The sequence below is a fragment of the Fukomys damarensis genome, unplaced genomic scaffold (assembly GCF_012274545.1).
Source record: "Fukomys damarensis isolate Sample0158 unplaced genomic scaffold, DMR_v1.0_HiC HiC_scaffold_9, whole genome shotgun sequence".
Taxonomy (NCBI): domain Eukaryota; kingdom Metazoa; phylum Chordata; class Mammalia; order Rodentia; family Bathyergidae; genus Fukomys; species Fukomys damarensis.
In genome coordinates, this window is record NW_022900921.1 from 42,021,994 (window position 1) to 42,048,325 (window position 26,332).

The 26,332-nt window shown below is 39.4% G+C and overlaps 1 long non-coding RNA gene across 1 annotated transcript in view; it reads left to right on the forward strand.

Annotated features, from left to right (window-relative positions):
* The window catches only part of LOC117285385, a 50,976-nt gene that overhangs the window by 22,386 nt on the left and 2,258 nt on the right, over positions 1–26,332 (forward strand). The window contains exons 2-3 of the long non-coding RNA XR_004516438.1: positions 21,597–21,677; positions 22,531–22,656. This is a non-coding gene — a long non-coding RNA (uncharacterized LOC117285385). The remainder of the gene's footprint in view (positions 1–21,596; positions 21,678–22,530; positions 22,657–26,332) is intronic.

The window sequence follows — 26,332 nt, forward strand, 5'->3', positions numbered from 1 at the left end:
CCCAGCCTGTATAAGCTTTTAAAACAAGAGTTTCTCATTTTAATTGTCCACAGAGTCCTTTCCCTCTAGGTTTCTTTAACTTTCATTTCAAGAATTTATATTTTTTAAAAATTTCCTTCTCAATCACTCACTAGGACTATATTTTGTTCTAACTCTTTGAACACAAGTGTGGCAGCTGCTGTCAAGTTTATTTTGCTAATGAAAGAATTGTCACAACTGCTGCCTAGGAAGCCATAAGAGGTGTTGCCCCACATACGGACAGAAGTCCCTCACCCACAGATCCAGAGGGCTCCTGCACATGGATTTCTGGGGTCCCCTCTCTGTGTGGCCCCCTGCTCTGCTCTGTTGCTCTGTGGATCCAGCCTAGAAGCAAAGCCCTTGTATTTTTGTTTAGTTTTATAGTTGTTTATGAAGGGAGGAGTTATTGTGGTATCAGTTACTCCATCATGGTCGGAAATGGAAGTCCATCATAATTCTATTAAATAGCACATGAAACCAGAAACATGCAAAATATACTTTGAGAAATACCAAGATAAGTTTATGTTTAATCTTAGCCAAATTTGTAGTAGTGAGGATTTGTATAGTTCAGAATCTTGCTGTAAAGGCTCACTTGGATTTTTTATAGACCTCTTACATTGAACATCTCTCAAAAAGGTCCTAATTCCCAAGACTTATTTCAAACCTACTTTCCCCAGCTTTTCTCATTTCAGCAAATGGTGACTTTAGCCCCATTCTAGTTCCTCCAGTTCAAAGTCGTGATGTTCATATTATCCTCCTTCTCACCTCCCACAGAAAAATCTGTTGCTCTATCTTCAAAATGTACCCAGATCTGACCACTTCTTACCATCTAACTCTTCATACCATCACAGCCAAAGCACCATCTCCTCTCACCTGCGCTATTACCATAGCTTCCAAATTGGCCTCTTGACTTCTTTCTTGGCCTTTTTGATCTATTTTTCACCGGAAGCCAAAGTGGTCCTCTTACAGTATAAGTCAGCTCATGTCATGTTCTTGCCCAAACACCTTTACTGACTTTTCCTCACCCTTTGAGTAGAGCATAAGCTACATTGCCATTAATCTTTCCCAAAATACTTCCCCTCACTTCAAACATTCTTATCCCATCATTCTTGCCATTTCCTGAAGCAGTTCTGGAAGTTTTTTTCATGAGTATCTTTAGTTGTGTTTCCATGGCTGCCTTGATGTCCTAAATCAATAAAGGATGTTTACCTTTCATGGTAATTTTGACTTTGGAAAGAGCAATAAGTTGCATGATGCAAAATTTGGTGAATAAAGTTGATGAGGACGCACCTTACTATTTTTATGAGCCTGTCTTTCTTTTGGGTAGTGCTTGACAACAGCATTCACCATGTTTTCAGTCACAGCTCATAAAGATACAAAAGACATAAAAACTTCAAGAACTGCTTTAGAAGTGGCAAAAGTAATAGAAAGATTGTAAACGGGCATCCCAAGTTGCAAACATATTGGGAAAAATCTGAATATTTTATCAACTCTTAAGAATAAAGACCATCATTGCAAAAACAATTGTAGGTTGCTTTCTCTAACAGGGGGGCTATTATCTTGTTTGTCTTTATCTAGATTAAGTTTTGTAGGCTCAGTCATCTCTCAAAGGTCAATTTCAATAAAATTCCAAATGGAAGTCTATATAAAAGTAAGATCAGAATATGCAGCATTTTGAAGCAATGAGGCAAAATATAGTTTGTATCTTCCAGAAAAATCCATTTTGTCTTTTTTCTACAGATACAATAGCATTCAGAGTTGAAAACTGCCTTCATTAATGTGACAGTTTTGTGATACACAGTTTGGTCTAGAGCATGAAAATTGTGCGTGCAGAGGAAAGCCTTATGCGTTCATGTTCATGTAAATGACTTCAATACTATTTGCAGAAAGAGATTGCCTAATGATGGAAGACCAAGATAACTCTATTCCTCTATTCCTCTATGTACTGGAGCTCTTGTAAAGCCAAAGGATACTCCTTGAGGCAAGTATGGGATCAAAGAAGCAAGTGCAGTTTAATTCTATAACATGACCCCAACCATTACCTTCCAGGGCTGTTCTGTTTGCTCACAGGTCTAAGAAGACACACTGTGGGCTGGGACATATTATTCCAAGCCACTGTGAACAGCATCTTGAGGAGTATTGGTGGTAATTCTCACAGCTGCCAAGATCAAAACAGGCTCTCACGCACTCCTATTTCTTGAGGTTCTTGATATATTAGAACAAAAGGTGAAATTCCAAAATAAGGTTACAAAAATTGTGATTATATTTTAAATGCTTCTATTGAGTACATTCATACTTTTAAAATAAGGAAATACAAGGTGATACTGCTGTTGCAGTATAGAGAATCTTATTTGAAGATAACAAAGGTCTAGGGCCAAGTATGGTGGCATATTCTTGTAATCCCAGCATTTAGAAGGCTGAGGCAGGAGGATTTTGAGTTCAACACCAGACTGAGATACATACTGAGACCCCATTCCAAAAGAAAATTAAGCAAAAATCTAAACTTGGCTTGTGATCCTCCCTGTGATGGTACTGTCTACTCCCTGGGTGTTTGCCAAGGTCTTCTGCTGGTCAGTCTATGAACCAATGATTCTGAGCTTTAAGAGTGAAGTCTCTTTGACTCCACCTACTTCATAGATGCTTGGTGCATAAATAAATGCCTCAATGTAATGAGGCATTACATTTTTCTTGCCTGGTTGGGCAAGAAAAAATGAATTATTTGATCCAATTACCCTGCTAGTCCCAGGAAAATGATTAAAATATTCCAACCAATTTATTTAAAAGTCTATTCTTAAAATCTCATTACCTGCCATGTACTACAAAAGTGGATGAAAGAGTAAAGGCAGGGCTCCTAAAATGACATTTCAAAGGGTGTTCAGGACTTATAAGTTAAACCTCAGCAAGACCATAGCTGTGTACACGCAGAGGCTTTTGGAAATGTTAAGGCATGGAGTTAGAAAGCAATTAGGTTGGAGGAGTCTGGCAGGACAGTAGTGGGTGAGGGTAATAATTCATCCATCTATCCAATAAATGTTTATTCCTTCCATCCAGCCATCCATCCACTCACTCATCCAACTTGATATTTATTTATTTTTATAATTTTAATTTTAATTAGTACATATTTGCAGTGTGGTACATGTACATAACACATCTTATTCTTTTTTATCCTCTTCCCCTCCCCTGTCTCCTTCGATCCATGACTTAATCTCCTTCCCTTTTGTAAAAGATCTATATCCCTTTTCCTGTTATCTATCTTTTATCCTGTGTAGGGGACAGGGCAAGGTAATGTTACTAGAACTCCTGCAGGGAGTCCTGGTCTCCTGTGAACCATGACAGCACAAGGCAAATTAATTGCTAACAACAGAAATGAGACTTAGAGAGGAAACTGAGCTTTGGGCCTGATCATTGCTGCTTTGGGCAGCAAAGATGAAAGACCCTGAGCTTGTCACAACTTTATTTGATAAATTGGGAGTAACAGATGACTCAGAGGGTGGTGCTAATTCTAGAACAATGAGGAATTTATGTAGATGAAGATCCTAGTTCATGAAGAATTTATGTTGACTAGGAATTTGTTCTTCCCCAGGATGCCTTTAGTTGATGTAATCCTTCCCTGGAGCACACAGCATCACCAGACCATTGAGGTTTTAGCTGTGACTGGAGGTGGAAACGGAGTTAGGTCTGGCCATGCCATAGCCAGCCTGTAGGCAGGAATACTAGGCCTAATCATAAGTTATTTATGAAATGATTTTCCCTCAAAATAATATAGAATTGCTCCTGACAATCCTGTTTTTTAACTTTTTTATATTTGGGGTTCTTATATAAAAGAAGGTATGCTATATTTAAGCATGATTTAACTTAATATTAAGGTTTCAAATCATATCTGTTTTCCTAAAAAAGACTCAGATTTACAACTCAATATTAATAGAATGCCTTCCCCATGCCAGGCACTACCCCCTGTGTCATGGGTACAGAGAGGAATGGGACAGGAGCTTGAAGAACTTTGCTTGGGATGAAAATAAAACCCACAACAGCAGCCCAGTTGTAAGTGACCCACAGAAATGAGCAGGTCTTTCCTGTGCAAATGAGACTGATGTCTAAATTAGTCTGGGGAGATGAACAAGACCATGCCCAACTTCTAGTTTTCCTTCCCTTTGTCTTTCAAGAAGAATACCTTGGTAAGGGAAAAAAATGAGAATCAAGACTTGCCATGTAAAGGTACATGATCCCAACAATGAATGTAACTGTACTGTATCCCTAAATGTACCAATAAACTCATTAAAAAAAAAAAAAAAAAAAAAAAAAGAAGAATACCTTGGGCCAGGGATTTAGCTCACTGGCACCGTGTGTACCTTGAAAGCACAAGGTCCTGAAGTCCTGACTTCGATCCCTAGTAACACAAACAAAATAAAACAAAATAAAACAAAACAACCTCAGAGCTAGAAATACTAGAGTATTGGTAAGAAGAAACTGAAGGTGAGATAGCACAGGAAGTCTGAGGGAGAGGCTCATCTGTATTTACTCTAAATAAATTTAGATTTTTTTCAATGTTTTATGAGGTCTTTTGAAAGAGAATATGTACTGTATATATTTCCAAGGGGCAAATCAAGGACCAATAGAAAAATATAAGGGATTATAGCCTAGTGTATGAATTAGCACTTAAGTAAACATGCCTTTGTATTATAAAAGGTACTTTCTTTACTCTGTAAAACAACTGGACCAGAAAATAAAGATAAAAACATGAAGGTAATTAGAAGTTCACTCAATCTAACAATCCAGTCATAAATGCTGTCAATGGTGTGATATTTTCCATTCAATTCTAAAATGTATGACACAGTGAAGATTATGTAATACATGTAAATTCTCTCTATTATACTTAACATTATGTATTTCCCACATCATCATAAATCTTAAAAAAATAGTTTCAGAGTTCTTGGTTCTAGCCAAGATGGAGTTGGATCTTCCCTTTTACAACCAAAAAACTGGACATAGGACAATGAGCAAACAGAAAGAGTCTTCGGGGTGGAAAGAAGAAAGAAGAGTGATTGAGGACTTGGACACATGAGGAACAATAAGGTGATGAGTTCCCCAAGTTTCCTTTTTGCTTGCCATCTCTCTGAAACATAGTGCTGGTGAAGACTGAAGTCTGGGTCCATCGACAAGGATTGCAAAGGGAAAAGGAAGACTTCAAGAAAAGCCTGTTGCCCTAGAACAAAGTACCAGGAAAGAGAGACATAATACAATAGAATATCTGCTCTACTCCAGCAAAACACCAAGGCACAACATCCCTGCCTAAAGTCCCCATCAGGTTCTATAGGCAGATAATCTTTAATTTCTCTCTCAAGAACCAAGAATGGAGGAGTGAAGCTCTAATTTGCCCACCCAGTGGTGTTAGCAGGGCCAAACAGGGAACTAATGTTCCACCTGCCACCCTCAAAGTAGGCAGAAGTCCAATTTCCCTGCTTTTGCGCTGTCCGTGGAGCCCAGTGATTCACTATGTACCCACCTCCATCTGCCACCAAAGAAACTGAAGGATACAGGCTGTAGCAAGATTGCTCAGCCACCCATGTGGCCTTGACCCTGTCAGTTGGGCCTGGCACGGAGCTGAGCTTATACTGCATCAGGAGACAATGAGGCAGTATGAATTGGCATTTGGAGGATTGCTGGACTTCTACCCACTCATAGGCGATGAGTCATTGCTTAACTTTTGTCAGGATGGTGTCACCAGGTCCTATGAAGGAACTGAACACTGACACTTTGGCCTATAATGCTGCTCCTAGAATGAATGAATGACTATCTGAAAAAAAGATTAAATAAGATTCAGAGTCTTACAACATAATAATAAAGTTGTCCAGGACACACCTGAAAGAATCATACCAACAACCAAGAAAAATCAATTGAACCAAAGAAACAATCAACAGATGTCAATACTGAGATGACTCAAATGTTGAAATTATCTGACAAAGACTCTAAAGCACTCACCATTAAAATGCATTAACAAGGAATTACAAACATTTGGAAGCACATGAAAAAAACTGATCATCTCAGAAAAGGAGATAATGAAAAAGGAGCCAAGGAAAATTAAATTATAGAACAGCAAGTACAATAAGCAAAAAAAAAAAAATCATCAAATGGACAACAATAAGACATATGACAAAGGAATAAATCACTAAGATTGAACACAGAACAGTAGAAATTACCCAATCTGACAACACAGAAGCAATATACTAAAAAGAAAAAGAGCAGACACGTGAGAAACTATGATGAAAATAATCTAACATTCTTATTACTGGCATTCTAGAGGAAGAGGAGAAAGAAAATGGAGATCGAAACATATTGAAAGAAATAATGACAGAAAATTTCCTAAATTAGATTAAATAATAAAACAATACATCCAAGAAACTTCTAGAAATCCAAACAGGATAAACCCAAAGAAATTCACAGTAACAGATATCGTAGTCAAATCTCTGAAAATTAAACAGGAATAAAAAAATCTGAAAACATCTAAAAAGAAATGGCACTTTACTTATATGAAAAAAACAATTTAAATAACAGTAAATTTTTCATGGGGAACCAAGAAGCCCAAAAGAAAGTGGAGTAAGGGCTGAGGATGTAGCTCAGTGGCACTGTGCCTGCCTGGTGAGTACAAGGTCTTGAGTTCAATTCTCAGTACTGGAAAAAAAAAAAGTGGGGCAGTTTGAGATGAGATCACATATACTGTGTGCTTAAATAAGAAATTTATTACAATAAAAGACATGCCATGAATCCCCCTCAAAATATTCCTCCTCACTTCAAACACACTTATTCTATTGTTCTCACTTCTTTCTTGAGCAAGCATCTTTTATGAGTATCTTCATGGTGAATGCTGTTGCTCAGGGCCATCCAACAGAAAAGCAGATTTGCAAAAACATTACTGTGTCTCCTCATCTGCTTTATTCACTGGATCTTCTGGCTCTTCCCCAAAGTCAAAATGATAATAAAAGGTAAAAGTTTTGAATCCATTCCAGACATCAAGGCAGTACAACTGGACATTCATGAAAGAGGACTTCCAGAACTGCTTCAGACAGTTTCAAGAACAATGGGTTGAGTGTGTTAAGTGTGGGGGAGTATGTCGAGGAAGATTAATGGCAATGTGTCTTTGATCAATTTTTTAAAAATTTAAACATTCACTATAGTTTTCAGTTGTATTTTGTATTTATAAGTGCTGAAAGAAAGGACTGTTAACCATAAATTCTACATCTGAAAAAATTATCCTTTAAGAGTAAAGGGGTAATAAATGTATTTTCAGGCAAGGAAAAACTAAAGGAACCAAGTTGCTTGTAGATATTGCCTTAAAAGATGGCTGAAGGACACTTTCCAAGGGAAAGATAGCAAAAGAAGGCTTAGAACTACAGAAAGGAAAGAATGATGAAGTGGATTTAAAAAGCCACCAGAATGTGACAGGGTAAATATAATTAACCCTCATTTCTCATGGAGTTTGTTAAATTATGTTTTATCATCAGGCAAAAAAGTAACATTATCTGATGTTAGAAAACACCAAATAATTATATTTTTAAGTGGATAGGTAGAAGTGAGGTTTATATATCTTATTTAACATGGTGATACAGTATCAATGGATTTCAATATTATATAAACATATGTGTATAGATGAATATTACAGATGGATCAAAAAATAATGGAGAATTCAATGTCCCACTCTTAGCAACTGATAGAACTACCTCACAGAAAATCATCAAAGCTAGAGAATATCTGAATAGCACCACAATCCAGCAAAATCTAATTGCCATTTAAAGAACACTTGACCCAACTACAGCAAGATGAATATTCTTTCTAAATGCCCACAAAGCATTCACCAAGATAGACCATTCATATCTTGAAACATATGCCTAGCATGGTTGAGGCCTCTGGGTTCAATGTTTTGCCAGTATCACAAAAACAAAACAAAAATCCTGTGACCTATTTCAAACTGCAAAACATTTAAGAGACTTGAAATCATACGCAGTAAGTTCCTGGAAGATAATGGAATCAATAATAAAAAGTCAACAGAAAAACTCTAAACACTTGGCTATAAAACAACAGAATTCTAAATTATCTATGGGTTAAAGAGGAAGTCTCAAAGGAAAAAAATATGTGTAACTGAATGAGAATAAATTACAGCACGTCAATTTCTTTGGAATGCATCTGAAGCAATGCCACTAAAAAAAGTAATAACAGGACTAGAAATCAATGAAGTCAAGTAATGGCAGTGAAAAATGGCAGAGTAGGGATCTGTAAAACTCCCTATTCAGAGTTTAAAAGCAATGGGAAAGTGGCAAACTTTCAGAATCAACATTTGTTGTAGCTCTGGAAATTCACCAAAGACTTTCACCAACCTGGGATTATTTATTCAAAAACAAAAGAAAATAAACAAACAAACCCCCAAACAAAAAAGACTCGATTTGACTATGAGCAATGCGTTTTTGGTATTTTAACTTGTCATATTTCCATCTCACTTGCCCAGGTTCAATGGTAGCCTTGAAAACTGACTGCCCATTGCCAAGGTGAAAACCAACAGCCTGGCAGCCACTACAGGGTTCACTAGGAGGGAGGACTGGAAGGTTGGAGCCCCTTCCAGCTTCATTCCCAGATAATTGTCACTACATGAACCTGTGTCACTACATGACACCTGCAAGGGTGTCTTTATGCAACCTGATTTGGAGCTGTGGCCTTAGGAAGTTTGCTTGTTTTCAATGCTGGGGAATTGAACCCAGGGCTTTACACATACTAGGCATGCATTTTACCATGAGAGAGGAGAGGAGACAGAGAGAGACAGAAAATATCTCTTAAATGTCTTTTGAGGCCATGCCCCCAGTGACCAGAAGACCACCCATGAGCCCCTCCACCTTTTAAAATTTCTGTTATCTCCCAATAGCACCACAGGCTGGTGACCAGGCCTTTAACATGCGGGACTGGGAGGATATTCCAGATTCAAAGTGTAGCAACAATACAGTGGGATATTACTCAGCTATAAAAAGGAATGAAGCATTGGTTCATATTACACTATTGGAATATGTTACCATGATGAAAATAGCATACTAAATGAAAAAAAAACCCCACACATTGTATAATTCTATTTACATGAAATGTCCAGAATAAAATCCATAAACAAAAGTATATTAGTTGGTGCCAAGGGCTAGGAGAGGGATGGATATAGAGTAATTGCTAACTTGTAGGGGGTATCTCTTAGAGGTGATAATGTTCTGGAATTAGGTAGTGGTTATACGTGCTCACTTTGTGACTATTCTAAAAACTAATGAACTGTACCCTTTACAAAGGTGAATTTTATGATATGTGAATTATATCCTAACAACAAAAAAGAAATTCATTAAAATGAAAATAAAATCAGTGAAATAGTAAGCTGATTCCTTAAAACAATCAATAAAATTGATAATTCTCTATTAATAAAATTAACAAAGACAAAATGACACAAATTATGATTAACAGAAATGACACAGGGAGTACCACTATGTATCCTGAAGTCATTAAAAGGATAGGAAGGGAATACTACAAAAGCATAATGCTTGAAAATTCAACATTGTGGAAGGAATGGGCAATTTCCTTGAAAAGCATGAACTTTCACAACTTGAGATGTAATAGAAAATCTACACAGCCCTGTGATTATTAAAGAAACTAAATTCAACAATCATTAGGGGCAGGTGGTTTCACTGGAGAATTCTAACATTTAAAGAAGAATGAACATCAACTTTATTGATGTTTTTCTGAAAATAAAAGAGAAGTGAACATTCTAAAATTATTCTGCACAGTAAATTTTACTGTAAAATCAAAACCAGACAAGATAGCACATAAAGAAATAAAGCTACAGACAGTAACTCTGAAGAACTTAGAAAAATCAGCTGGTGATGGTGGTGGACGCCTGTAATCCTAGTACTTGGGAGGCTGAAATAAGGGATGACTATGAGTTCGAGGCCAGCCTGAGCCACATAGTGAGATCCTGTCTGAGAGAGAGAGAGAGAGAACTTAGAAAAATCTTCAGCAAATATTAGCAATTCAGACCCAGCAATAAATAAAAAGAACAACCAATGGATATTTGATCAGGTATGCAAATCTCATTCAGATTTTAAAAGTCAATAAATGAAATATATCATATAACAGGCTTAAATGGAGGAATTGTAGGATCATAACAACTGAAGGAGAAAAAGCATTTGATAAAATCCAGTATCCATTCTTGCTAAAAGCTTTGCAACCTCGGAATGAGTGGGAAATTCCTAAATGTGGAGAGATCTGCATCAAGCCTCTCACTGACATAAATACTTATGAGGAAAGTCTGAATAAACTATAGAAAGAAGTCTCAAAGCTCACCAGTAAAAACAAACAATCCAATTAGAATATGGACAAGAGACATTAGTAGACATTTCTCTAAAAAAGACAAACAGATGTCAGCTATGAAGAAAGGAAGATCATATAAAAAGTTGTTCATATTGCTAACTATTGAGGCAGTGCAGATTAAAACCACATTGAGATGCCACCGCCCACCTGTCAGAATGCCTCAAATGAAAATTATGACGTCATTAGTTGTTGGGAAAGACTCACAGAAAACAGATTGCTATACGTTGCTGGTGGCAATGTCATACAATTTAGCCAGTCCAGAAAATAGGTTGGCAGTTTCTTAGACATGCAATTGCCACACAACTTAGCAATTGCACTTTGGATATTTATTCTAAAAGAAATAAAAACTTCATACAGAAATGTATGCATAGCAGTTTCTTTCACAAGAGCTCAAAATTGGAATCAATCAGATGTTCTTTAAAGAGTGACTTGTTGAGCAAATTGTGATAAGTGGTCTTTCCTTATCCTTGAGGGATATGCTCCAGGGCACCCAGTGGATGCCAAACCCTGCATATCTGATAGTTCATGCAGCTACTGACTTGTGGGTGGGTAGTGTTCACAGTGTGGATGCTGGACAAAGGGGTGACTCATGTATCTGGCAGGAGAGAGCTGGGTAGTTGTGCAGCAGCATGAAATTTTATCATGTTACTCAGAACGGCATGGCATTTAAAAGTTATGAATAGTTAATTTACGGAATTTTCCACTGAATATTTTTTGGGCTATGGTTGATCACTGGGAACTGAAACTAGGAAAAGTATAACCATGGATAAGAGAGGATTACTGCTTATCTATACCATGGGATTCTACTTAGCAGTAAAAAGAAATAAGCAATTGACATATATAACAACGTGGATGGACCTCTGAGGCCCTATGTAGAATAACAACAACAACAACAACAACAACAATAATAATAATAATAAAAAGCTTAAAAAGTTACATACATGATTCTATTTATACACTGCTTCTTTAAAAAATTTTTTTTCCAATTGGTACTGAGGATTGAAACCAGGGCCTCATACAAGCTAGCCAAGCACTTACACTGACTGACCTATATCCCCCATCCTGTTTATTTTTCATTTTGAGAAAACACCACATTAAGTTGCCAAGGCTGGCCTTAAATTCTTAATCCTGGGCTGGGGATTTAGCTCAGTGGTTCGGTGGCCTGCCTTGCAAGCACAAGGACCCAAGTTCAAACCCCGGTACCAAAAAAAAAAAAAACAACACAAAACAAAACAAATAAATTCTTAATCCTCCTGCCTCAGCCTTCTGAGCAGCTGGGGTTACAGGCATATGCCACCATACTGATTTATATGACATGGTTGAAATGATAAAATAACAGCTTGTCGGTTGCCAGAGGTAAAGAAGGGATTGAGGAAATGGGGATGTTTGTTGCAGCAAAAATGTAGCCAGAGGAAAGAAAATCTTTGTGGCAGTCAGGACAATTCTGTTCTGAGTCTATCAGTCTATATAAGTGGTGACAACTTCTGTAACTAAGTACATTACCACAGCAGGAAATTGAATTGGTCCAATCACAGAGCTTTTCAGATTTTACCAGTTTTTCATGCACCCATTTGAGTGTGTGTGTGTGTGTGTGTGTGTGTGCGCGCTCATGCATGCGTGCATGTGCACATGTGTGTACTTCTACTGGGTGAAGTTGAAAACTAATTCAGAAAAAAGTAATTTAATAGCATAATTACCAAACTTGAAATTTGGAGTAGTTAAGCTGTTAATCATCACTTAGTATAAATAGTCCACAGGTATAAATCTTTGTGTACAAATCTTACCCATGTTTTGACTTACTTTTTCTTTTTCTTTATGGGGTATTGAACCCAGCGTCTTTGCACCAAGCTATGTCTCCAGCCACCCCAAATCCCTGCTTTTTTTCTTTTGGAGGCAGGGTCTTGCTAACTCATGAATTTGCCCAGGCTGGGTTTGAACTTGTGATGCTACTACTGCAGCTTCCAAGAATGCTGGGATGGCAGGCACGTGCCACCTCACCCAGCTTGACTCAGTTTTATATTTGAATTTCTAGTAGTGGAATTTCATGGTCTTAGAGTAAGGGAGAATGTTTCACTATTTAAGCTGGTAAAGTAGGGCCAGGCTGTACAGGGAGCTAATAGCACATCATCACTGGTTAAGGCAGCAGCACCATCAGGATCTGGAGAGGAGGAGCCGATAGTGGGACCAGGTGGCCTCTGAGGGCCAAACTGATCCCACTGCTGCACTGTGGAATGTGCTGCAGGTCGCTGTACTTAGTGGGATAAAATGAACCCACATCTCTCCTCACCCAGCTCCTCCTCCTGGATTCTCTGCCTCTTTGGCCGACCTCATCTCCTCCCTGCTGCCTGAGTTACCACAGAAATCTCCCACATCCAGTTCCTACCTTCAGCTGTCTCCAAGTCCTTGGAATTCTAGCCTGCAAGCCCCTCCTACCATTCCTTCTTCCTTCCGGAGGACACATCCCACTGGCTGTCTTTTAGCCCTATGAAATCTCTTCTCTTGGAATTCTTTACCCTATAGTCAGAGTGAGCTAAAGAGAAGGGTAAAAGATGCGAGTCTCTTCTTTGTTTTGAACAGATCTTTAACACATATTTGCTATCTTAGCCTCTTTTTCAACCTTCTAGAAAAGATACTCTCTCAGGTCAAGGAAGGGCTTGAGGGGAGAGGTAGGGGAGGAAATAAAAGCCAGTGTTGCCTTATTTGCTGGTATCCCAAATTTGACTATAAATTTTTAGGGGCAAGGCCTGTGACCTGAAGAGCTTTTCACTTAATACCCCAAAGCCCTAATGATGGTCCAAGCATGGTTTCAAGTTAATTGTTAACCCGGGACAACCATGCTAATTTGGGTCTTAAAGTGTTCCCCAAAGTAGGTGCGGTAAGGACTTGCTCTCCACTGGGGGCTATAGGGAATGGCCGGGTCTTCGGAGGTGGGAAGTCTTTAGGTCATTGGGGGGGTGTACCCTTGAAGGAGATTGCAGGATCCTGGTCCCTTGCTCTTCCACTCTTTTTGGCATCCTGAAACCCCCTAAATTGTACACCAGATTAAACCTTCTCTCTTTACAAGTTGATTATCTCAGGTATGTGTTATAAGGATGGGAGCTGATCAACACAAACCCAATGAGGTAGTGTTATTATTATTGTACTTTACAAATAAAGAGATGCAAAGTACAGGAAAATATTTTTAAAATCAAAGGCCAATTTACACTAGGATACTGTTATTAAACCAAATTTTAGAAATCAAAAATTTTATAGTGAATGCTGAGAGCATTTTTATACACTAAAGCAAGTTGACTCATTGGTCTTATGGTCCAACTCCCCCTTACATTTTTTAAATGATTCTTTTGTGTAGCTTTTCATTTTTGGTAACTTTATTCTCCTAGAGGTACATCTCAATTCACCGTCAGGAATGACAAGTCACATTGTGTGAAATAACATGGGAAGAAAAGTGCACATTAGTTATAGTTGGCTATTTCTATTTTAAAATAAAGTTATACAGACTAGAAAATGATTAGCAAAGACAGTGGGAACAAAACAAAACAAAAATAAGCACAAAAACACAATACAAAAGACAAATTCATGTAGAACAAGTGGAAAGCTGATCAGGAAATGAGAAGTCTTTCTCAGGTTGAGAATACAGTGTCTATTTTTTTGTGTGTAGTCTGCTCCCATTCCTTGTGCTACAGTAATAATTAAATTAATGGCAAGAAAAGTTTCTATGGTTAGAAGTAATCACCGTCGCTAAAGCAGTCATGTTTCACCCACTGTGTACTCAGACACACAGGACCCTTGAGAACCTGAGCCTCTGACTGCAGGTTCAGCACCTCACTCCCCAGCTTAGATCTGGCCCCACAGCCCTTCCAGCACTGCCATGAATCAGGGTGTGTATTTATGATCACTAATATTGGTAGGAGGCCATTGACTTGACAGGCTTCTGCACTGGACTAAGCAATATGGAGATTAATTACAGTAACTAATTAACTAGTTAAGCTCTCACCAATCAAGTATCACTATCTCTCACTTCGTTTTGCAGAAATGCTGGCAGATCACACTGTTAGGGAGAGTTTTCAGAACTGTTCTGGTTGCTTCTTTGTTTTGTTTTGCCTTGTTTTGTTTATAACTGCTGAATTAAACTATTAAATTTAATTGGCCTAAGGAATTCTCCTAGGGCTGCTGTAACAAAGTACTACAACTAGGTGACTCAGAACAGCTGAAATTTATTGTCTTGCAGTTTTTCAGGCTAAAAGTAAAAAAATCGAGGTGCAGATAAGGGCCATGCAATCTCTGGAACCTATAGAGTAGGATTTTTTTCTTGCCTTTTCCTAGCTTCTAGTAGACTCGGGTGTTCCCTGACTTGTACAGGTTTTACTCCAGTTCTCCATTTTTCACTTGGCTCCCTTCCTTGCGTGTGTCTATCTCTGTGCCCAAATTTCCCCTTTTAATTCATCATCATCATCATCATCATCATCATCATCATCATCATCATCACCATCATCATCAGTGCTGGAGACAGAACCCAGGGCCTTGCACATGCTAGGCAAGTGCTTATCACCAATCTACTTCCTCCCCTCTGCATAGGAACAAGTCACATTGGATTAGGGTCGATCTTTATGACCTCATTTTTTTTTGTACTGGGGATTGAAGTCAGGACCTTGTGCTTGTGAGGTAGGCGCAGTGCCACTGAACTAAATTATCAGCCCTAAAATAAGATCTTGGCAGATCTGATCAAGTTAAAATGAGGTCATAAAGGGATAAATCATATTTCCAAAGAAGTTTACAATCTGAGTGTTAGGATTCCAACACATCTTTTCATTTCTGGAGGAGGCATAATTCAACCTACTGGTATCATTGGGTGCTGCTAGGTTACAGGTCCCATTACTTATTCTCCTGTGCTATAGAACTGGGCAAACTCCCTGGTGCTGCCTTCCTCCAATCTCGTCCATCTTTGGGCAACCATTTGGTTGGGGACTGCCTGGGAAAAGCCTAGTGAGGATGTTCCTGCTGTGATTTCAGGTGCCTCATAGGAGGCAAGGCTAATTCACCCACAAAAATGTGTCTGATGGCTCAGAGGGGTTGGTGATAACTTGAGTCCTATAGGTTCACCCTAAGATTTTTTTATCCTATTGTACCATATGTTTATTCTTAAAATCTTCTTCCACTCTCTTTTTGGGGGTAGGAGTGGGATAAAAATATATAAAAGTAAATAGAATAAATAGTAATTTCCCACCATGATTTGGTGGCTCAATTAAATAACAGCACAGGGGCAGGCAGTGAGTTCTAGGGCTTAAATGTTGCCCTGAAAACTGCAGGGCATCATCCCTTCTACATGGCCTATCTTCAACCTCCACGATAAATGTGACTCAGTCTGATACCTCTGTCCTGAGAAGCCATCACTGAGCAACAGACAGGACTGTGGGTTTCTGGTGTGTTGTCACAGAGTTCTGGGTTCCCCTGTTGCTGGGCGCTCCCATTGGTACTTTAGTTACCTGTGTAGTTTCATCTTTTGAGGTTGTGAGGTCCTTGATAGTAGAGACCAGACCCCTTCATCACTGATTCCCACCTGCATCTAACACAGAACTTTTCCCACAGTAACTTCAACAGTGTTAATGAATGGCAGACAGAAGACCCTTTGGGGAGCCATCAAGCAGAGGCCAGCAATTATGACACCCAGGACATGTCCAGAAGTGCCATCACATGTGGCCACCTGCACCTATTTAAGTTTGAAATTAGAATTAAACTAAAAATTAAAAATTCAGTTCCTCAGTTCCATTTGCCACATTTCAAGTACTAAACAGTCATATACAGCTGGCAACTATCATATTGAACAATGTAGATATAGACCATTTCTACCGCTGCAGAAAATCCTACTAGACAGTTCTGCTCCAAAAGAATCCCCCCATAACTGATGCCCCTCGATGATCTTGGTGTTTCCTGATTGCACTCCTAGTCCATGAGCGCTGTGCTAGCTGGACGGAATGCCGGGAAACACAGAGAAATGGAAGCATTTTCTGCCTTTCTGCTTTGCACTTGTGGTTCCTCTGCTTGGAACACCCATGCTATGAGAATCCTTATATATTTCCCACTCTTTTGGTGTAAGCATATGTACCTTTACATGTGTCCTCCTAAATCCTCTTCCACCCAAGTCATGTGCTTATACACAAGGGTGGAGAGTCTGTCTTCCTATTACAGCTTTCCTGTTATTATGCAGCAGCATCAGCATTGATAAGTGAATAATGTTTCGTGGTTAGCGCAGAAGGCAAAAATCAAGTAGAACCAAAACTGTCTTGGAAAATCTCTCAAGTCTGCCATAAAGCATTCTTTCTTTGTTTCATTCAGGCAGCCCCCTGCAGAAATCTTAGGGAGATACCGAAGTGTAAATACTACTAAGCTAGACCAGTAAGGAAGAGCTCTAGCAGATACATGCATCCAAACCACTTGATCTGTCGGACAGCCACAGTCCCTGACAGGGAAGGGGCCTTCTGGTTTGACATGGTGGCCCATGTCATTTTCTTCTGCGGTTCTCAAAGTATGGATCCTTGGGGCCAGGAAGGTCATACCTGGGGATATGTTAGAAATGCAAATTCTTAGGCCCCACCCAACCCTCTAAATTAGAAATTCTCTTGACAACCTGTGTTTTTCCTGTAGGTGATTCTGATGCGTACTAAATTTGCGAATGAGTGGCTTATTACCTCCAATTTTAATATTTATCTCTATAGTTTAGTATAGATTGATTTGTTTGCTCTTGTGAAGATGAAATGGGACAATACCTTTTTTTTTTTAAAAGCTCAATTTGGGTCATAGGATGCAGTAAATTTTTACTGGACTGAATCTTAGCCCTACAAAATCAGATCACTGCATTCTTTGAATCTGACTTTGAGGAACAGGAGAAAAGATTAACTTCCTGTCTGCTGCCTTCCTTGAACAGAGCCATCTTGCTTCACTGGACATTGATTGGTCTCATCTTAGAAGAAGTAGAACACTGGTCATGAAGTGTCATAGTCTCCTCATATTTAAGGACAATAAAGGACTTGTGACACATTCTCTGTCCCCAGTAGCTTTCTCATTCCTTACAGTAGAGGATTTGGCATGAAGGAAGTTGCTGTCAGAACCGAGGGGGAAGTCTGCTGTGCTGCCAGCACAGCACTGAGGGAGAATCTGCTGCTGTTTAAGGGCTTTCTGCATAACCAAGCAACTATCCTTCCCTTTACTGTGGTGTGTTTTGATTCCGTGACTGTTAAGAAGGAAATCTTTTGTAGAGAGGTGAATTCTTAGAGGTCAAGACTGATGAGGGATCTGTGCCACCCTCCAGACTAAAGATGATTGTGTGTGTGAGCTGTTTCACCCCTTGTTTCTTCCTGGGCAGAAGAGAGGTGTGCGGCACGGTTGCTCTGGCCCTCCCGCCTTACCACTTCAGATGCAAACACAGCTTGTCAGTGTCCTTTCTCATTCAATTTTGCCTTTCTTTTTTGTTAAGGCTTTGTGTTTCATCTGCCTAGGGAATCTCCATCTATCAAGCTGTGCACCGTCTCATTCCACAAAGGGATTGTTAGGTTAGCCTCTCAGGGTGTGTCCTTTGCTTCAAGGAACTAGGCTTTCCCGGGCCTTGGCTGATGTTTCCAATTGCGGACATCCTCTCTCATTACCTTCCCACAGGCTTGCTTGACCTTCACTGTATTCGGAAACCCTCCATGTCTGTTTTGGTTCAGGGTTACAAATACCTCTTAATTTTATTGAAGAAGAGTCTTATTCCTGTTTCTTATTCTCATTTTTACTTTTGGGTGATTTCTCAGAGAAAAGGGAAATTGCCCTCTTTGCATCACAGTTTAAAACCAGACTTACTCTCAGGTCTTTTGCATACAACATTATTTTTAGTTTCATTTCTGCATCACATATAATCTTTTAAAAGTCATTTTAAGCCATGATTAGGGAACTAAATTCAAGGGTTTTTTTTTTTTTTGGTTTTTTGAGACAGTGTCTTACTATGTAGTTGAGGCTAATGTGGAACTCACTATATAGCTTAGGCTGGTCTTGAACTCACAGCGATCTTCCTGCCTCAGCCTCCCGGGTGCTGGGATTACGGGCATGCGCCACCATGCCCAGCCCAAATTCAAGTTTAAATTCAACCTTTTCTGGTGCTACCAATGCAAATAACTCCACTGAAGGGTCAATTCAATCATTAGGTACTGTCACACATGGCTAAACTGGCACATGTGGGGGCAATGACAACCCAGTCACAGGATGATCCTCTGCCTGGCAGCTGATAAGCATCATTTGACATAAATTTAGTGTCTCCCCAGGGCAGAAGTGTGAAAATACAAAAAACTGGTGTTTGGTGTTTGGTGTTTGAGCTTGGCTTGAGGAACAGACAGAGTGTAGCAGGCTGGTGAGGTCCTTCCATGAAACAGCATCCACTTTTGCAAAGGCAGAAATTTTAGAATGGGTTTAAGAACCATCTCAACTTGTTTTGTGTTGCTATAATGAAAGACAGTACTTTTATAAAACAAAGAGGTTTGCTTAGTCCACCCTTTCTGAAGGTAAATCTCAAGATTAGGTAGTCCCGTCTGTTAGTTCTCTGACGAGAGCCTTCTGACTACCTCATGACACAGCGCCTGGCATCACAGGGCAGAGCCCAAGCGAGAGTGCCAGAAAGCTCGTGTGGAAGCAGAGACAGCACATGTGTGACAGAGACCACATGGCAGGAAAGGGAGAAAGAGAAGGAGCAGAAGAAGCCAGATTTGCTTCTAACAACTCACTCTCACAGTGACTACAGTAACCTGAGCCCAAGAGAGTGAGAATGCACTCTAGAGAGACCTAACGTTCTCCTCCTTAATCCTCCTTAAAGACACCACCTCCCATCATGCCACTTGGGGACCAAGGCTCAACATGAGTTTTGGTGGGGATGAACCACATTCCAATTATAATAGGAATCAAACAGCTGCTTGCCCAACTGGGGAGGAAAATCACATCCAACAGCATGTAGCATTTCATTGCCTATTGAATTGAATGCCAATTTTAAATTTACAAATGAAATTGGACCCCAACATTCTGCTGTAGACATTGTTTTTTCAGTTTTCAAAGCCTTTCCGCCATGAAGTTAAAACTAATCAAAAGGAATGCGCGGTGTTTGTAAATGGGGAGGGGAGGAGAGGGTGAAGGGAGGGCAGGGACAAGGGAAAAAATGAGAATCAAGACCTATTGTGTAAAGGTACAGAATCCCAATGATGAATGTAACTGTATTGTATACCTAGATTGTACCAATAAACTCAATAAAAAGAAAAAAAAAGGAATGTGTGAAACAACCAGTCAAATCCTTTTCCTTCTATGATTTGGTAGCTCTTCTCCCCACTGTGTGTGCTGGTGTGAGCTATTCCCCAAGCCTCACAGGCCTTTACTGATTCTCCAACCAAACAGGGAATTTTTTTTCTATGGGTTTGTATTTTTGCCATCTTTTCAGACCAACTACCTATCCCAAGGGAGGTAAGAACTCTTACTCTGCCACTTTAGCTCCTCCCTCAGTCTTGAAGAAGCTACATCCAAAGCCAGACTTTAAACTCTTGCTCTCCTGGTCATCCAATCCAAACTTTCACACTCAGTTGGACTCTTGGCTTTGTTTCTATTCATTTCTTGCTTTGACCTGGAACTTTCAGACTCTAAACTCACTGGTGTCCCCGACTGTGTCTTGGTTTTCCTAGCTCTTGGCTATAAATGTGTATATATTCCCTCAATACCACTGTACTGACAAACCAGCCCACAGGCTGCCTATTCCTAATAACTATCATTGCTGCCCCTGGCAGACCCCAGGTCACAGTCTCCTAGCTGCCCAGTGAGCACCATTGCTGACTGGGCTTCTGCCATTGAGTTATGCCACAGACCTCAGGGACACAATATTTTTCTTGGATTTTAATTCTGTGTGTGCTTGTCCTACTCTTGGCTCCTTGAAGGTGGAACTTGCAATGCTCAGCAGGTGCTTTGCATACAGAAGAGTTTAGAAGATATTTACTCAGTACTGTTTGAATATGGATACCTTAAGGTGTCTTGGTCACCCCCTGAGTATCCCCACAATGGCCATACCCTAGGTTGATGCTCACCTGTATTTAGGGTTAAGCCCTTGCTCCCCCCACCCCCCATACTGGTGATCGAACTCTGGACCATGAGCTTGTGAGGCAGACAGCAGCACCACTGAGCTCAATCCCTGGCCCCCTTGCTGTCTCCTAAGGTTAACAACTTAATATTTTCAGAACAAAAAGGACTCACAAACATACATTTTTTTTTCAGCTTTAATTGAGTTTATTGGTACATTTTAGGGGTATAGTACAGTTACATTCATTGTTGGGATCTTGTACCTCTACATGACAAGTCTTGATTCTCATTTTTTCCCCTTACCTCTGCCCTCCCTTCACCCCCTCCTCCCCTCCCCATCTACAAACACTTTATTTTCATCTTTTCATTCTCTCACATTTTTTTCTTTTCCCTTTTTACTCTTCCCCTACCCATCCCACCTTCCCTACACCTTTAGCTCCTTTCTTCCCATTTCTAAATGTCAGTAATCTTATTAGAATCTTATGCATTGTTGCAGATTATTTACACCAGGGAAACTATTCGGTATTCACACATGTGTGACTTATTTATTTCACTTAGGAGTATATCTTCAATATGTATCCATTTTCCTAGGAATGAATCTATTTTCTCGTTCTTTATGGCTGAGTAATATTCCATTTTATAGAAAAACCACAACTTCTTTATCGAGTTTCCAACGGATGGGCAAATAGGCTGTTTCCAAGATTTAGCTATTACAAACTGTGCTGCTATAAACATGGACAAAAATACATTTTTGAATGCAAGTCTCCCATTGTGCCTTGGCGAGCCCTCAGTCTCCTCTTCTGCTTCTCCCAAGTGCATACTGGATGACTAGACACACTGGAAGGAGGGGACTCTTCCCTGATTGTCCCAGGCCATTCTGTATGTCTGTGTCTCACCAGGGACAAGACTATGGCTGCCCATGCCTGCCCCAGAGTTTATACTCATTGAAGTTTTGGGTTGAATGCTTTTCTGGCCTTGCTATATCTCTTGCCATGCTTGTTCCTGCAGTTGCCAAAATCTTTCCTCTCTCCTTCAAATTTCTGTCAAGGATTTAATAACATTTGCACTTTAATTTTTAATGAAGATTTCATTTTACTGTTGATGTATTCTCCATTTAGTACTGATAGGAAAAAGGATGGAATGCAGAAGGACCTTTGAAGAGATGGGCGGCCTGATCCAGAGATCATGAACCCTGCTCTGTGAGTTATCTGTGCTACAGAACCAATCAGCCCACAGTGACCTAAAGCAACAAATATTGCTTAATTCACTTTCAGTGGGGCAGGAATTTGAGAGTCACCTAACTGGGTGGTTCTGACTCAGAATTTCTCATGTGGTTGTGGGCAAGATGTCCACCAGCACTGCTGTTATCTGAAGGCCTGACTGATGTTGGTGGATTCTCTCTCAAGATGCTTCCTTCATTCATGTGGTTGTTGGCAGGAGGCTAGTTGTTTACTCTGTGGGCCCCTTCATAGATGTCTTGAGTGTTCTCATGATGTCGCAGCTAACTTCTCCAAGAGCAAGCAATCCATGTTACAGAAGGCAGACACCATATGTCCTTTAGGACCTAACTATACTCCCTTAGTCACACAGACCAGTCCTGAGTATAAGACCGTGACAGATGTGAATTTGAGGGGGTAGGGCTCCTATAAGGCCATCTTGGAACCTGACTACAACACCTACTTACATGAGGAGTGTCTTTGGGAAAATTAATTTGCTTAGCCTCAGTTTCCTCAATTATAATTAATATACTTCCTTCACAGGGGTTTATAGGGATTAAATGCTCACAAGGAGCCCATATAAAGTGCTTAGGACAGCTCTAGAGTCTTTCCACATTGCCCAGGCCTCTTCCAGGAAAGCTAGTTACAGTTCTTTCAGAACGATTTCCTACAGTCCTCTGCTTTCCTCTCCCTCTTTCTCCTTCTACACTGGGGGTGAGGGGTGGGGTTTCTAGTCTGAAGGGTGGTATATTATAAGCCTTCTTCTTTAAACTTCATGCCTCCCAAAGATAATGTTTATGATTTTTGTCCTTCTCATTTCCTGGGCCCTACCCAGGCTTTGGATTCCAAGGCATCAGATGACACAACTCTATATAGTACTTTGATGGCAGCCACAGGAAAGACTCCACTGGGACCACCCAGCTGAGTGACTCCTCCATTCTTACCTCCATGAAGATATCATGTAAGAAATATGTGTTTTAGGTTACTTTGGGAAGAATCTGGCTGACAATCTCCCCTCCCTATCTTATCATATTCCTGATCATGTCAGAGCTAATCATGTGCTGGGGAGAAACAGCAGTTCAGCAAAACAGAGAGGTTATTTAAGAAATCTTACTTCAGCAGAGAGTTAAACATAAAACGAAATAGAACTTTGGAGGAAAGGCTTCTCCTCTGACTGGTTTCGTCGAGTGGCTGATAATCAAGTACAAATGTATTAGTTGGCCAGGGTTGCCAAAATAAACTACCACAAAGTGAATGACTTAAAATAAAAATGTATTGTCTTACAGTCCTCAAGGCTAAAAGTCTAAAATCAATGTGTTGGCAAGGGCATTCTCACTCTGAAACCTGCGGTCCTTCTGTCTTAGTTTATTTTGGTAATTTTTAGTTTTTATTAGTCCATATTGCCTGTACGTGTTTACATTCATTGTGGGGAGTTGGTACATGGACATAACACCTATTAATTCTTTTTGTGTCTCCTTCTCCCTCCATCCCTTGATCCCCTTCCCATTTAAGAAAGATCTACTTCCCTAATTCCTGTTGTCTTTTATTTTGCTCTTTATTCATATGTTAGGTTTCTTATATAAGATAAACCATGTGATATTTTAGCATGCAAATCTGATTTCTTTTATTTAACATTATGGTCTCAAGTGCATCCATTTTCCTACAAATGTCTCACGTTTATCCTTGTTTATGGCAGAGGAGTCCTCCATTGTGTGTAAATACCACACTTCCTTCATCCATTCATCTGTTGATGGATGTATAGGCCACTGTGAAGATTTAGCAACTATGAATTATGTTGCTATAAACATGGGTATGCATGTATCACTGTGGTATGATGACTTTAAGTCTTTTGGGAAGGTACCTAGAAGGGAAATAGCTGAGTCAAGTGGGATTTCAATTTTTAATTTTACAGGGATTCTACACTGAGTTTTGATAGTGGTTGTACTAGTTTACCTTTCCACTAACAATGGAAAAGGGTTCCTTTAACCCCACATCTTTGTTTTCTTTACCCCACAGCATTTGTTTTCTTGATGATGGCTATTCTTTCTGAGGTAAAATGGAATCTCAGCATTGTTTTAATTTATATTTCTGTAATAACCAGTGTTGTTGAACATTTCTTCCTGTATTTATTGGCCAAATGTACTTCTGAGAAGTGTCTGTTCATTTCATTACCCACCCCCCTTTTGCTTGGGCTTTTATTTTGAAGGGGCTAATTTTTTTGAGTTCTTTATATATCTAGATATTAGTCCTCTATTTGAGGAATAGCTGGCAGAATCTTCTGTAGGTTGTCAGCTGGTTGTTTCTTTTGCTGTGCGGAGGTTTTTAATTTGATATTATCTCATTTGTTGGTTCATGGTACTATTTCCTATGCAACTGGCATTCTATTCAAAAAGTCTTTGCCTATACCTATGAATTCATTTTTACCTATTTTATCTCCTAGCATATTGTTTCTGATTTAACATTTAGATCTTTGACCCATTTTGATTTTACTTTAGTATATGGTGAAAGATATGGATCTATGTAGGTGACCCGGTTCCCGGCCCCATGCTGGGGCGCCACCTGTAGCCGGCTAGCCCAGCCTGCCTTGCTCCTACCTGGGGGTGGGGGGCTGCGGTGGCAGGATGAGGATGAATAATAAAGAGACACTGTTGGCTCAAGATTCAGGCAGCCAAGGGGCTCAGGCCTCTAGCAGGCAGAGGAGCCCTGAGCCTCTGGCTTACCACACTTTTATTCACTCAAACACAGGCACAAGCAATCAAAGTAACACAAGATTCATCTGGTCTCCAATATCCATCAGTACATTCGCTGGTAAACAACTTAACCTCAGCTGTCTTAACTTTTCCCTAATATGCAATCACCCTTGAGTGCAGCCTTTCTCCTTTGTGCTTACAGTGGAGGCCAATTAGGCCTTAATTCCCCTCTGGTCCTTAAAAAAAATCTAGATTCAATCTTCTGCATCTGGATGGCCAGTTTTCCCAGCACCATTTATTAAAGTGGCTTCTTTCCCTCCAGCTTATTGGCCCCTTTGTCAAAGATCAAATACTTGAATGCGCCTGGGTGTTTTCTGCACTCTGTATTCTGTCCCATTGATCCACATGTCTATTTTTGTGCCAGTAATATGCTGCTTTTATCACTGTAGCTTTGAAATCTGGGATTGTAATGTCTCCTGTTTTGCTCTTGTTGGCCAGGATTTTTTTTTTTTTTTTTTTTTTTTTTTTTTTTTCTATTCTGAGTCTCTTCTGGTTCCATGTCAATTTTAGAATTGTTTCCTCTAATTCTGTGAAGAATGCTGTTGATATTGTGATTGGAGTTACATTAAGTCTGTGTATCAGTTCTGAAAGTATGGCCATTTTCACTATATTGGCTCTGTTTCTCCAGGAGCAGGAGATATCCTTCCATTTTCTGGGTCTTCCTCATCCTTTGTCAGAGTACTGTAGTTTTCATTGTAGAGGTCTTTCACTTCCTTAGTTAGGTTAATTTCTAAGTATTTAATTTTCTCAGTGTTATTGTGAATGCTATTTTTCCTAGTTTCTTTCTAGTAAGTTCATTTTTGGTGTACAGGAACACTATTGATATTTGAGTGTTGATTTTGTATTCTGCTACATTGCTGAATTTGGTTATTAATTCTAGGAATCCTTTGGTGGAATTTTTTGTTTCTATGATGAGAATCATGTCATCTTCAAATACTGATAATTTGACTTTTTCATTTCCTGTACATATCTCTTTTACTTTGCCTAATTGTCTTTGCTAATGTTTTGAGTACTATGTTGAACAGGAGTGGTGATAGTAGACATCCTTGTCTTACTTCTGATTTTATAGGGAAAGCTTTCAGTTCTTCCCCACTTAATATGATGTTGGCAGTAGGTTCGTGTCATAAATGGCTTTTATCAGATCGAGATAAAGTTTTTCTATACCTGTTTTCTTTGGTGTTTTTAATGTGAATGGATGTTGGATTTTGTCAGAGTGTTTTTTCTGTGTCTATTGAGATGATTGTATGATTTTTGTCTTTGCTTCTGTTTATTTGTTGCATTATGTTTATTGATTTGCATATGTTAAAACATCCTTGTATCTCTGGGATGAAGCCTTGTATCCCTGGGATGGTCATGATGGATGATCTTTTTGATTGATGACTTGTTGCATTCCATTTGTCAAAATCTTTTTGAGGATTTTGCATCTATATTCATTAAAGAAATTGGTCTATACCTCTCTTTTTCGGTTGAATCTTTGTCTGGTTTTATAATTAGTATAATGCTAGCTTGCAAGAATGACTGAGAGTACTCTTTCCCTTTCAGTTTCAGCAAAGAGCTTGAGGTATACTGGTGTTAAATGTTCTCTGAAGTTCTCTTACAATTCAGTAGTGAATCCATCCAGACTTGGGCTTTTCTTCTTTTTTGGTACTGGGGATGGAACTTGGGACCTTCCACTTGCAAGGCAGGCAGCAGCACCACTGAGCTAAATCCCTGGCCTTGGGCTTTTCTTAATTGGGTTTTTTTTTAATATTACTTCTTCAATTTCATTGCCTGTTATTGGATTTTTCAAGACTTTTTATGTCTTCCTGGTTCAGTTTTGGTAATTCATATGTATCTAGGAATCTCTTCATTTCTTCTGAATTCTTTTTTTTTTTTTGGTACCAGGTA